Genomic DNA, 15,342 nt, shown 5'->3' with positions numbered 1-15,342 from the left:
TTGGGAAGATCGGATGTTGACTCACTCATCCTTTTAAAAATGGATTTTATTTGTTAGAGCAGTCCTAGGTTCAAAGAACATTGAGCATAGAGCACAGAATTTCTACATCATAGTCTCAGTTTCCTCCATAAAACCTTGCATTGTTGTGGCACATTTATTATAACTTATGATTATATGTATATATATGTATATATAAATACATATATAAGTATATATATACATAAATAAATAAATATATATATATTTGTAGCAACAGCAATGTTGACTTCTTCTTTACTATACAAGTCTCTCCCTTTGTAGCCCAGGCTGGCATCAAACTAAATTCTCCTCCTTTTTTGCCTGTTGAATACTAAGATTACAGCCATGGACTAATACACCTGGCCAGTCCTTTTTCTTTATTTGCTAAACAAAAGAATATAACAACTATTTACCTAGTATTACATTATATTTGGCATTATAAATAATCAAAAGGTGTTAAAGCATACAGATACATGTTTCATAGGTTGATTCCAAATAATGTATGGCTTTATATTGATACATGATTCTTGACTTCAACCATAGCTCACATTTGAATTCACTCTTTGTAAAGCTCTATGGGGTTTGGCAAATATCTCATGCAGAGTAGTTTCAGTCCTCCCAAAGCTCCTCTCCTCCTCCTCTCCTTCCTCCTCCTCTTCCTCCCCCGTCCCTTCCCTAAAGTTCTTGGAAACCTCTGATCTTTTCATTGTCTCTACAGTTTTGCCATTGTTTGAATGCCATATCTGGCCAGAGACACAGACAGATAAGAACCATGCTGTTTGCAGGAAGTTTGCATGCTGGACAGTGGGAATGTCATGCAGATGGGAAGAGAGAGGCAGAGATTCCAAACAGTCTCAATGGAGCAGGGCAGGAAGTTGTCATACTGTAGAGATGCCAAAGGCACTGGCTTGATCCAGCTCCCATTTGCATGCTAGGAAGGGGAACAAAGGAATGAAAAGTATCTCCATTAGTGTAAGAGAGAGGGAGAGGAAAAAGTAAGCAAGAATATCTTTTTTGGTATTACTGATTCTGAATGGATACTGTAATCATAATTGTTATTGTTAACTTTTATTACCTCTCATCAACAACAAGAATCTTTCCTGATGCCCAAAATAAAATTAATTTCTTTGTATTAAATAACAGGAGTTCAGATATGTGTCTTTTCCCACTGAGAATCAGTGTTTTACAATTGAAGAAATCTGAAATTTAGCCTAACTCACTTATTTTACTGATGAGTAAACTTATGACAAAACCCTATCTTCTGGTTACCTAGGAAACAAAAGTTCAGGGCTGAGAGGGGTCACAGAATTCTGATTCTAAGGACCTGACCTTAATATTCTTCCTATAGGCATAGAAAAATCCAGGAAAAAAAATGCTCAGCAGCAGGTTCTAAGTCCTGGTTCCCAAGAAGAGAGACTGATAGGTGAGTGTGTGTCTAACCTAAATTACAGCCCATCTACACAGTAAGAACGTTGGTTAGGGGCTGGGGATATGGCCTAGTGGCAAGAGTGCCTGCCTCATATACATGAGGCCCTGGGTTCGATTCCCCAGCACCACATATACAGAAAATGGCCAGAAGTGGCGCTGTGGCTCAAGTGGCAGAGTGCTAGCCTTGAGCAAAAAGAAGCCAGGGACAGTGCTCAGGCCCTGAGTCCAAGCCCCAGGACTGGCCAAAAAAAAAAAAAAAAAAAAAAAAAAAAGAATGTTGGTTATCTGGAGATATACCCATTCATAGACCATCTTCATTTTGTCGTTGTGTCTCTAGAATTCTACATTGCTTCTCCTAGATTGTCTTTCTAGAGCCTTTGCACGTTTTCTTGGGACTCTTGTAGGCCAGCTTGTCTGTCTTCATTGGGTTTGCTGAGGGAAGCTTTCCCCTGCTTCTGAGCGTGGTTCCACACTAGGGCTTTGAGGGGATTGAGATTTGTCCTTTTTGTTGTTGTTGTTAGTCATGGGACTTGAACTTGGGGCTTGGGTGCTGTCTCTGAGCAATTTTTGCTCAAGGCTAGTGCTCTACCACTTTGAGTCATAATGCCATTTCCATTTTTTTTTCTTGAGTAGTTCATTGGAGCTAAGAGTCTCATGGGAACTTTTCTTCCCGGGCTGGCTTCGAACCATGATCCTCAGATCTCAGCCTCCTGAGTAGCTAGGATTACATGCATGAGCCACTGGTTTCTGGCTGAGATTTGTCCTTTTTATCTTTTTACTTCTGTCTTCTACCTCATTCCTTCCTCCTCATCTTTTCTCTTTCCTTTCCACTTTGTCTTTTAGCCATAGAATAAGATTATTCATATTCCTCCAGAATTGTCTCATGTAACTAAAACTCACTCTTTTGTTAACTAATGATTTATATTATTGTTTTATGTTGCTATGGCACAATACCTGAGGTGGAAACCTCATGACTAGAGATGTTTGGCTGCAGTGAGTAAAAGACATGACACTGTCACCCGAATAAAGGTACCCTTACCCTTGGCTCTATCACAACACAGGAGAGAAAGACCAAGCATGTGGGTGGCTTCACTACCCACTGTTAGTTGTCACAGCTCATATAATGCCTCCTTGTTTGGTGTATAGGGGTCAGTGGTTTGAGTTTAGGGCCTAAAAACTGTTTCAGATGGTGTATTAGTTCATGTAGGCCAAGGAGGAAAGGAGCATGAGAGACAATGAATGCTATTGACAGGAAGTATTGTAATAGGACTTATAAAACCTCTTGGTCTTAGAGTTTGCTCTTAGCTTCTGTAACTCCATTTTGCTTTTGTGACTCCATCTTAAGGAAAAGACTGTACCCCCACCCCTGAGACTAGTTCCTTACAGTTTGACACATAAAAATATATGTAGTGGAGACTCTAGACTAAGGTATTGGATAGGAAAAGAAAGAAGATTAATGACTCCAAAAGAATTAACAGGTAAATACGTGCTTTCCAGTACATTTATTATAGTATTAAAAATGAATAGTTTCCTAAAATTCAGTAACCATGCTACTGTAATGTCTGTAAGATTTCTATCAAATGTACTAGTTACTTAAGTAAATGCTAATTAGTCCTGGAGAATGTGGATAAAGCTCTTGCAGCGAACTACAGGGGAGACGTGTGAAAGGGATGCTATAAAATAATAATAAAGTGAGTGGCTTAGACAACCGAAATTTATTGTTGCAGTTCTGGGAGATGAAAGTCATGATCAAGATTAGTTCCTTCTGATGGCTGTGATTAAAATAATCTGTGCCTTTCTTCAGCTTCTGGTGGTTGTGGCAATACTTGATTTTCCTTAGCTTGCCATATGACATTTCCCTGTATAGGTTTCAGTGTTCAAATTTCCTGTTCATATAAGGATGCTAGAGGGTTGGATTACAGTTCCATCCTACTCCATTAATTAAAATAAACACTTTGCAAATAAGGTAAAAAAATATATGTAGCCACTGTTCCATTTCTGTTCTCATAGTAATGGGTCATAGAAATGATCTAAGCTTCTGTAGCTTCACGCTTGGCTTGCATCTGAGGGAAAGAACCTTTAGGGACTTTTCATCCCTGAGTAAATAAGGAGGTGGCTTTTCTACTTTAAAAAGGGCCACGAAACCAGGCTTGGCATTGCACTTTTGGGCACCTGACTGCCCAGTGTAGTCCCAGCTGGTAATAGAGACTTTTTATTCACTGTGTCTGTGTGGTCTCTCCTGGTGGTGTTCCCCACAACAGTAGTTCATTTTCTCTTAGAGAAGCCTCTCCCAGCTTTTGCAGACTCTCCAACTGGTTAAGCTGGGTCCACTTCACCTACTCAGGTTGATCTTCCTTAATTAAAGTCAATGGAGCCAGGACTTAGAATTCAATCTGCAAAATCCTTTCACAAGCAACACATAGATCAGTGTTTGATTGAAAAAGCTAATGGCACTCAACCAAGTTGACATATCACAAAGCCATCACAAAGCTTCCTTCTTCCAGGGAACACATAGAGGGGGCTGAGGGCCACCTGCAAAAAATCCTCCCTGCTTTTCGGTTTTTAGTATAATCTACATTCAAGAATTATCACTCCTTACAGCCTCTGGGGGTGGGAAGAGTGGAGAGGGGAGGAGACCTAGAGAGAGAGAGAGAAGAAATGTCTCAATAATGATGTGTGTAGGAGTGTGAACATGTTTCTGGGAGGAAGAGGAGTTGTTTGTTGGTGGTAGAAGTGGGCTCACCTCTAAGCACAAAAGCAGCTGCCCCTGGTGAAGCAGAATTGCAGTGCTGTCCTGGCTGATCATTTGCACTGAGAACTTTATTACCATCTCAGCAGGGGCAATATTGAATACAGAAGCTCCTGTCACATCAATGATTCAAACTGGGGCGGCAGGTGAGGGGTAGGAAGCCCTCTGGCCTCGATGTGTGATGACAGGTGGATCACTGGTTATTTAGCATGCCACAGACATGACAGTGGGTCTGAGGGAAGTTCTGTGGGCATTCGATTAAAGAGCCGGTCTTCATGTGAGATTCAATGATAATCAGGGAAATGGAAGAACTTGAAGTAGCACAACTTCATTTCCATCACAGAATCAGAACTGGATACAACCCTGGAGGTGTCAGGGGATAGATAACTGCATTTGGTCAGAGCCACCATGAGCGGAGTGGCTTACAGTTCAGTGATATTATGGAAGGGCAGGAAAAAATGCTGCTTAGATAATGGACACCTTTTCACAGGAAATCTATCTGAAAAGGAGTGGAGTTCACATGAACACCTCCAATTATAGCCCGGATGAAGAACAATAATCCACAAGGTTCACAGGAATGGAAAACATACTGCTTTGTCTTCTCTTTTAAAGCTTTTTTCTACCTGGTTCTTTACCATAGAGCCTTTCAATCTGTCTGAATGCTTGTGAGATGTTTTGCCTCAAGTCTTAGGTTTGTCTCAGATTTGTAGCCTGCTATTGCTAGGCCCTCCCTCCCTCCCTCCTTCCCTCCCTCCTTCCCTCCCTCCCTCCCTCCTTCCCTCCCTCCCTCCCTCCCTCCCTCCCTCCCTCCCTCCCTCCCTCCCTCCCTCCCTCCCTCCCTCCTTCACTCCCTCCCTCCTTCCCTCCCTCTGTCCCTCCCTTCCTTTTTTCTTTGTTCGTTTGTCTTGGTATTGAATTCAAGGCTTCATGCTTGCTAGGTAAATGCTGTACTATTTCTTGAGCCATACCACCTACCATATTGAGTTGGCTGGTTTGTCTTTGTTCGGGGAAAACAAAACCAGCAATCATGGTGACAGAACAATTAGTATCCCTGAAATACCAATTCTGCCAGGATTTATTTATACACATAAGCAAAGAGTTTGTTTACACACTCTGAACAATTATGGTTGTTATATTAAGTGGCATTAATATTATCACAGAGAAGGCTGCAGCTTTTTGTCTTTTCAAAGAGATTCCAATCACTTTAGTGAGGTTCACAATTCCACATCAAATTATGACTATGAACTGTCTGTTCAGAGGCCGAACAATTGCCATAAGAGCAGAGAAAGAAATCGGCAGCAAACCCACAGGTTAATAAGATTTCCAATGCAAGAGTGTGTATTTTCTAAGAAAAAACTATTTTTACGAATGGTCCCAGTAATTCTGAACTCCTCAGTAATAATGAGAGTGTTAAGAGTTTTCCTGAAGCTAGTCTGCCAGGCAATCAGCTCTGTGGTCCTGCTTTTCCCCCCAGCTGCTGTTGTTTGTATTCTGGGCTCAGCTCGCTTCCCAGGCTCTTCCCAAGCAGCTCTGTCTCTTCACTGTCCACTGTCCTGCTGTATTTGACACACACCAGCGACTCTCTTTTATTGCTGTTTGTTCATATCGCTAAGCACTATGGGAATAATACACGGATTAAGCAATGTTACAAATCTCAGAGATGGACTCTCAAAATGTACCACTGATATTGTGTCTAGAATTCCCTGAACTGTAAACAGAGTTTCCTTTGCAGACACTTTCTCTAGATGTTCTTTACTTCCCATACGAGTGTTTTAATTTTTTCTCCTGCCTGTCCTGTTTATTTTATGCTGGACATATACAAAACAAAGAGTGGTACAGCTGAATACTGATGGAATCTCACCTTTCCCCTCTGAAGCCTTCTGAAGTTTGAGGGTATTCCTGAGGGCTACTGATATACATAATAAAAAAAACCTCGAAGCATAGGAAATGTCATTCACCTCTTTAAACAATTGTTTTATTGATTTACTTTGTTTTTAATATCTAGGTGATGTACAGAGGGATGGCAATTACATGAGTCAGGTAATGAGTACATTTCCTTTCGTACAGTGTCTTCTGTTTCCTCATTCTTTCTCAGTCCCTGCCTCCCATCTCTACCCATGAATTTTATAGTTTAAACACACACACACACACACACACACACACACACACACACACACACACACAGACAAACCCATTCATTAGGTTTTTCTTGGTAATCTCAGAACTACCAAGATTGATTTGGCTATACAGTGGGTTTTTTTCCCTCCATATGAACATTAGGTTGGTTTTACATAGTTTTAACTGTATTTTTTGGTACTGTGGAGAGATCCCACGACAGTGCACTTGCTAGGCAAGTGCTTTGCCACTGAGCTACATCCCAACCCCTGGTTTTATATAGTTTTATGAAGGATGAAATTGATTCCATATACTGTTTTGGGAAGTGTGGAAATTTTAGCAATGTTAATTTTTATAATTCATCAGCATGGGAGATATTTCCTTTTTTGAAGTTTTGTAGTTTTCATTGCAAAAAGTCTTTTGCTTCTTTGGTAACTTTATTCCAATGTTTTTTCCCCCTCCTATGGTTTATTTTCTTCCCTAATGAAATAATTATTGGTATATAGAAAAGCTATTGATTTTTAATTCATATACACTGCAAGTTTATTAAATTTGTTTATTAGAGCATTTTGGTAGAGAATTTAAGTTTCTGTGTATGTAGAATGAAATATCTATGAACAGGAAATTTTTGAGGCCTTTCTCATTCGTATGACTTCATGTCTACAGTCTATATTTTACAGCTGTATTTAATGATAGGAGAGGGACATGAAGCCTCAATGCCTATGTGCATCTGATTATATAAAGTAATATTTTTCGAAATGAACTCTAGGAAATGGGAAAAAAGGGCTTTTTCTTCTTTGTTGCTGTTTTTCTTTTCTTTTTGTCTTGTTTGCTCATTGATGTGTCTTTGGGAGAGTATGTGGGTGGCACAGAAATTGAGGGACAAAGGTGAACAAATGTGGCAGTGTTACTCACTGGACACTATGTTGAAAGTGAACTAACATGACTTGTGGGTCAGGATGGTAGGGGAAAAGTGGGAGAGAAGGAGGGAAGTGGTGACATTGTCCAAAAAGAACTGTACTCTTACTTGACTTACATAAATGTAACCCCTTTGTACACCACCTTTATAATAGTAATAAAAAGTTTAAAGAAACAATGTTGAATAAAAAACAGTGATAAGTCAAAGACTTAATAATAAGACCTGGAACTCTGCAACTACCAAAAAGAAACACAGGGGAAATCATTTAAGATGTTAGTATAGGCAGTGCTTGCTTGGACTAGAACTCTAAAAGAACAGGAAACAAAATGAAAATGAGTGAATTACATTCAATGAGAAAGCTTTTGCACAGCAAAAAGAAGCAATCAACAGGGCAAAGAGACAGCCTGAAGATTGGGAGGAAATACTTGGTTGATTTATGTGACATAGGGTTAAGATTTAAAATGTAGAAGGAAAAACAACCTGAGAAAGTATCCAGCCTATTGAGTAGCTAAGATTACAGGTATGAGCTACTGGCACTGGCTCATTTTTTCCTTTCTTTAGGCAGTACTGAAGTTTGAACTTAGGGACCTGTGCTTACTAGGTAGGCACTACACTACTCGTGTCACACTTCCAGTCCTGGAATAATATATTTCAAGTCCTGGAAGAAAACAACTGGCTACCAAGAATACTATGGCAAGCAAAATTATCACCCAATTTCCATGGAAAAAGAACAGCTCACAGTCTCAGAGTAAACTAAAGCAATTTATGTCCACCAAGCCTAGCCTGTGTTGCCCAGGATATTGAAGGGAATGTTACACACAGATGTTAAAAAAAAGAAAAAAGAAGACAATCCCCAGGGCTGGGAATGTGGCTTAGTGGTAGAATGCTTGCCTTAGCATGCACAAAGCCCCGGATTCGATTCCTCAGCACCACATAAACAGAAAAAGCTGGAAGTGGCGCTGTGGCTCAAGTGGTAGAGTGCTAGTCTTGAGCAAAAAAAGCCAGGGACAATGCTCAGGCCCTGAGTTCAAGCCCCAGGACTGGAAAAAAAAAAAAAAAAAAGAAAACGACAATCACCATATGAGAGCCTACAAAGGAATAAAATTCAGAAAGGGGAAAGGAAGAGCACATGGGAACCAAGGAAATATGAAATATGATTAAAACAGAAAAGCAGCAAAACATTATGAATAATGGCGAAAGAAAAGAAAATAAGACTACACATGAACCTTCAAATATTTCTAACTTTTGGATTAATAACTCCTTTCTTGGTATTTAACCCCAAAGAACAAATTTCAAGTAACAACATTGACAACAAGGCTTTCTACTTAGAGATATTCTTCAATTTGAATGCCATATAGTAGAGTAGTTATAAAGGCAGGTACCACCTCACAATGCGAGATTATGCAGTTGTTTTCAAATGCTTTTATAAGAATTTATTATGTGGGAAATGCTTATGTGAAGGTAATTTAGAGTGCAATTTCACTCCCAATATATGAATCTGTATGTATATATGTATACACACACATATATATGCCTATACATGAGTTCTATATACAGGATGAATGATCATAATTATGTTAAACATGATTAAATAAAATTCCAGGAACCATTTAATAAAATGAAAAAAAAAACCCGTCCACCAAATGTTAACATTAACACTATTTTTGTTAGGTAGAAATAGGTTTTTTTTTTTCCCTTCCCTTTTCTTCTTGTTATTTTTTCCATAATGAGAATATATTACTTTTATCATGGACAAAACAAGAAAGTTTGGGAAAGTAGGGCACCAACACATAATGCTTTCCCCCCATTGATTTCTATAAATGTGATTTTATTAAGCAGAAATCCATTTGCACAAAATCCACTTTCTATTACAGTTTGTCACTCCAGGCAGTTATTAAGAACACTTCCCATCTTAAAGAATATAAACCTATTTCTTTAGTTCTGCAGCCTGAGTTAAAAAGGTAGAGTTAAGTGCTAACATTTCTTTCTTTCCTTTTTTAATTTTTTTTTCAAGAAAGAACATCAATTTCAGTACCAGCTCTTTACCTAACACTGAAAATGTCACTTGGAAATTGTAGTCCTTAACCTAAAAGCCTAAAAATCTAAATTATATGGATGAATCCATTTAGATTCATGAATAACATGAAAAGGTCATTTAATCGTAAAGAGGGCCTGGACAATGAAATAAATCACGTTATGGTTGGCTATTTCAATAGAAGATGAGATTTTTTTTTTTACATTTTTTTTCTACCCCAGGAATATTTAAAAGAGTAAATGTTGCAGTTGGAAGTCATTTCAGCAGTGTGGGAAGCATAGCTTGTTTGTAGAAACAAGGAGTAATTGGAAGACAGAAGGCCAAACTGAAGGCCAGAGTGGCGGCTGGAAAAACAGCAGTTTAACAAGTGGTTTCTGTAAATGCTCTCTAGTGACAAGCTGGGAGGAGAGAGAGAGACAGCCCATAGTGTGCACAGTCATGTGATTTTCAGGCATCTTGTTATATGAATTGTAAAAGGATTAAGCTAGAGCCTTTTGGAAATGAATTTTCTTTGTGTTTCTATTCCAGAATAAGAACATGAATAGCAGTAAGAATTAATGATCTTAAGTCTTGAGATTCAAAACATTCATCCTGAAAAAAATATAGTTTTCAGCTCAAGTAGTAGAGTGCCTGCCTATCTAGCAAAAAAGAAAAAGAAAGAAAGAAATGAGAGAGACATCTAATAGAACCCATTTAGCATTTACTGTGTTAGACATGATATTTAGAATCCAGTATCATAATCACCTTTTAATCAGGAAAAAAGTGAGACTTAATGGCATATCAAAATGTTTGAGTCCAACCTTTAAACTCTTCTTGTTTCTTCTTATGAGTGGTGAAATGCAAATAATTAGCCACCCATAACAATTGTATCCGTTTTAAAGTGTTACAATTTCTGCAGGAAATTCTTGGTGTGGTGCCTGATTAAATCTGTGAGTCCTTGTCAAATGTTCTTTAGATTTGGGTGCATGCAGGTTTGCTTTAAAATAGGTGTTTTTGATGCTTAGAAAGAATAAGCATATTTAACTTTGGTATAACTATGATTGTACTCTTTAAGCATATAATTTGCTATCAAATTTGAGGGAATTGTTGCCATTTTTATAAATCTTAATGGAAGATTGCATTTCATAGAGGTAAATATTAGTCATATTTGATAAAAATATATAGATCCTGGTGGGATGATTTTCTTTCCCTCTCTTCATTTAGTAACTTGTTCTTGTAAGTTTAGTTCTTTGTCTTTTTTGACATTAGATGTCTTTTATGATTTTTGTCTTTGACACATGCTTGCATGTTTGCCATATGATGTATTATGTATTGCTTATGATTTGATTTGCCGGTTCTGTGCTGACATTCTCTTTGGTCTGATACACAGTGACTTCTAAGTCCTCTTTATTATTTCCCCAAATTAATTTCTAATTCTATATATGGATATATGAATATACTTGTATATGGATATATATGGAGATTATATATATGTGTATATATATATTTGCCATTAATGGAGCTTGAAATCAGGGTTTGGGCTGTCACTGAGCCTTTTTGTGCCCAAGGCTAGCATTTTACCACCTGGGCCAAAGCACCTCATCTGGTCTTTTCTGAGTAGTTTATGGGAGGCAAGAGTCTCACTGACTTTCCTGCCTGGGGTGGCTTTGAACCACGATCCTTAGATCTCAGCCTCCTGCGTAACTAGGATTACAGGTATGAACCACTGGCCCCCGGCAGCTCAAAGGATTTTCATACAGTGTTTTCTTTCTTTTTTATCAGTTGAAAGGTAACCACTTTGATTCCATGTTTCAGCTGTTGTGAGTAATGCTGAGATACATATACATGTATAAGTTAACTGTCTTAACTTATCCTATCAGTGGTATAGAAGAACCATATTAATTTTCTATCTTTAGGGTTTTTTTTTTGCAAATTTTTATTATCAAACTGATGTACAGAGAGGTTACAGTTTCATAGGTTAGGCATTGGATACATTTCTTGTACTATTTGTTACCTCCTCCTTCATTCCTCCCTCCCCCCTTCCCCTTTCCCATTCCCCCCATGAGTTGTTCAGTTCATTTACACCAAACAGTTTTGCAAGTATTGCTTTTGTAGTTGTTTGTATTTTTTTTTACCCTATATACCACTGTTTACCAGTATACCATGGTTTCCAATATACTCAGATAAGATACAGAGATAGTGTAGGTACAACCACAGGAAGGGGATACAAGAGGATCATCAATAATAGAAGCTACAGTTACACATAGCACGTTGACAGTAGTTACAACAGTGATATAACAATCGTTTCCATAACATGGAGTTCATTTCACTCAGCATCATCTTATGTGTTCATAAGGGTATAGCTATTAGGTACGTTTTTTTTTTTTTTTTGCATTTATTTATTTTTGCCAGTCCTGGGGTTTGAACTCTTGACCTGGGTGCTGTCCCTGAGTTTTTGGGCTTAAGGCTAGTGCTCTACCACAGCTTTACTCTGGCTTTTTTGTAGTTAATTAGAGATAAGAGTCTAATGGATTTTTTTGCTTGTGCTGGCTTCAAACCTGGGTCCTCAGTTCTCAATCTCCAGAGTAGCTTGGATTACATGGATAAGCCACCAGTGCCCGACTATCTTTAGTTTTTCTTTTTTAGGGTACCTCAATATTACTTTCCACAGTGGTTGTACTGCTTTATATTCCCACCAACAGCATATAAAGATTTCCTTTCCTTTACACCCTAGCACCATTTGTCATTCTTTGTGTTTCGGATGATAGACTTTCCCAGTGGAACAAGTTGAAATCTTGATATTGTTTTGATTTGCATTTCCTTTTTTGTTTAAGAATGCTAAAAAAAGAGTAAGGCAGTATGAGTAGAATAAGTAAGATCCCTGGGAATCCATTTTAAAGAACCAAACAAATAATGGGCATAGAAGAAAGAGAAGTGCTAATGTAGAGAAACTTACTCCGTGAAGTAATAGAAAACTTCCCAAACCTTGAGAAAGACATACCCATCTCTATTTTGGAGGCCTTTAGCTTTCTAAACAGATAAGACCAGAATACATCTTCATGTCATATTATACTTACCCCAAGAGCTACAAGAGAGAGATTGGGTATCATTTTATAAATGGAGTTTTTTCAGAATAACCAGTTTTCTTAATAAAAACTTTAAAAACAAAGAGGACCTGAATGGATGTATTCCAAGCTCTGAAAGAAAATAAGTTTTAACTTAGATTATCCACCAAAGCCAGCATTCATAATTGAAGGAGAAATAAAAAACTTTTCATGATAGACCAAAACTAGTTTATGACCACTGAACTATCACTGCAGAAGATACTCAAAGGAATTCTGTGCACAGAAAAGGAAGAGGAAGACAACCGTGGAAATAAATTTCAGATGAGTAGATATACAATTGAGTAGGAAAGACTCAAAAAAAATGGCAGGAATTACTAAATAACACTCAATAATAACTGAATATGTATAGTGTTAATTTCTAATCAAAAGACACAGGCTGGTAGGCTGGATTAAAATATAAGATCCAACCACTTGTTTCCTTCAAGCAATATCTCTCACTGCCAAACAATTTAAATTGAATTTTATTCATTTTTCGTTGGTTGTAGGGCTTGAACTCAGGGCTTGGGCACTGTCTCTGAGCTCTTTTACTCAAGGATAGTGCTCTATCACTTTGAGCCACAGCCCTACTTCCATTTTTTGAATGGTTAGTTAGGGTTTTATGGGGATTTTTCTGCCAAGGCTGGCTTTGTAGCTAGGATTCAGTAGCTAGGATTACAGGTGTGAACTACCAGTGCCTGGATAAATGGAATGTTTTTAATATTTGTAATTTTCCTCTTTAATTTCATCTTTCCACATGTCAATGATTTTCAGTTTTTTTTAGTTCTGAAATAGTGTTGATTTATTATTACCTTAAACAATCTCCCTTTCATTGTATTTGTTTTTGTATTCATTTAATGACTTAGTTGCTTTATAGCAGAGATAACTAAAGAAGAACTACTTTCTCATCATTGAATAATTATTTTTTCTTATAGATTTGGTTCTTTGTACTTTTGATATTCTTTTTCTTGTATGAGATTCTGTTCCTTGTATGCCTTTTTAACGGACATGTTTGCACTCTTGTGTCAGGATCTCTTACCTTGTTAATGATTTGATTTGGCAGTAGTGTACATGTGTTATCTTTTGTCTGCTATAAGGGCAGTGACTTCTAAACCCTCTTTTCTTCATATGTGAGAAAACTTTTTTTTTCTGCAACCATCAGTTTGAAAGATACATTTTTTTTTGTCTTCTCTCCAGTTTTAAGTAGCCCAAGAAAAAGGCTTTTGTTTATTTGTGCAGACACAGGCTCTCATTATGTAGCCTACTCTGGCCTCTAACATTTGACCCCTCTGCCTCCATGTCCCAAGAGCTGGCGTCAGCTTGCCCTACAATACACCATTCACTTCTTGCCTTTGCATTTTGGTTAGAGGAGGGTGTGATGAACATTTTCTACATCCATGTAACCTGCCTCACCTTGGAACCATTCCATTACTCTTCTGTTCAGAGAACAAAGACACAAATATGCACCCATTCTGCTTCTGTTCAGGTATAAATGAAGAATTTTCAAGACTGTGAACTCAGGGGTGATCCTTCTTGATCAGGTGTCATTCACTAAAAGGGAGTGGTGTGGAGTGAAGTTGTGATGTGCCCCTTCCCTCCCCTTCAAAATGCTCTGTCCTTTGAACTTTTCTTCCATTAACTCAAAGAAAAAGAAAAGAGCATCGTTAGGTGACACTTTTTTTCTTCTGCTGGTTACTGTAGCTTTTATTTTGCCAGTTCTGAGGTTTGAACTCTGGGCCTGAGCACTGTCCCTGAGCTTCTTTTGCTCAAGGCAAGTGCTCCACCACTTGAGCCATAGCTTTTTAGAGTAGTTTATTGGAGTTAAAATTCTCATGGATTTTCCTTCCCAGGATAGCTTTGAACCACAATTTTTAGATCTCAGCCTTCTGAGTTGCTAGGATTACAGGTTAGAGCCAATGGCGCCCAGCACTTTTTTGTTTTTCTTTCTTTGAGTCACTAATCAAGGGAAGAAATTATGTATTACAGCTTGAATTTTGTTTTATTATCTAAGAAACCTAGTAAGTATGCCAAAAAATGTGCCAGGAGTGTTTCAGTGAAATATAGCAGATGACCAAAAATTTCCAGAGCTCCTTAGAAATGATCATATAGACGTAAAAAGTAATAAGTGCACTACAATAATTTATGACTATTTCTTCTCATTCTAGACCATTTTTATTATGCTAGAGTTTCCTGAATATAAAACTAACCAACTAAGTGAACAAACATCTCAGCCTATTATTTTACTGTACAATACACGATTTGAAGACTGAAAGATGAAAGTCTCCTTGGAAAAGATCATGCTTCCCTCTCTCTGTTCAGTGGGCACATTCATGAGCAGCTGTGTATTACATTCTGTCTTCTAAATAAAAGACTATTTAAAGCGCACAATTATGTTCACTGTATAGTAAATAGGAGTGTTGTATTACCACATTAAGTTTCCTTCAAATTAAGCAATATTTTAGTAATTTGATTTTTAGAATCTTTTTGTTTTGTTTTTGCTTTATATTTTTTTCAGAGTGAAGCGCACCCATAATAGATGTTATCAAGGGGCTTAAAAACCTGCCCATGCTGAGATTTAAGCCAAAATAAAATTCAATATTGCTGTAATGGTTTATGGGAATCCGAAAGCCAGCCAAATGGATCTGGTAATTCTGATATGTTCCAGGCCTACCGTTCCTTTAGAAAGCTATTTCTCAAGCTTTTAGATGTTCAGTTTTCAAGGAAACATTGCCTCCCCCTGCCCATTTATTCACTTAACTCATGTGGTCCCTAGCTTAAAAGCTCTGCAAAGAAAATGCTCTTCCACATAGAGGGCACTTGAGCCTCGTGATGATGGAGTTCACCGTGTTCTACGCTCAGCACATGACACATGGGGCAAATTCTCTTTTGTTGTTGACAGATCACAGCCATCCCTCTGCATTATGAATCTTTCCTACTTTCCCTCAGCCATTTTCTACCGACAGTTATGTGTTTGTCTTCTACCTCCATGGGCACTGGG

Source organism: Perognathus longimembris, chromosome 5 (genome assembly GCF_023159225.1).
Source record: "Perognathus longimembris pacificus isolate PPM17 chromosome 5, ASM2315922v1, whole genome shotgun sequence".
Lineage (NCBI taxonomy): Eukaryota > Metazoa > Chordata > Mammalia > Rodentia > Heteromyidae > Perognathus > Perognathus longimembris.
The sequence above is the reverse complement of the archived record's forward strand: the minus strand, read 5'-3'. Positions refer to the sequence as shown.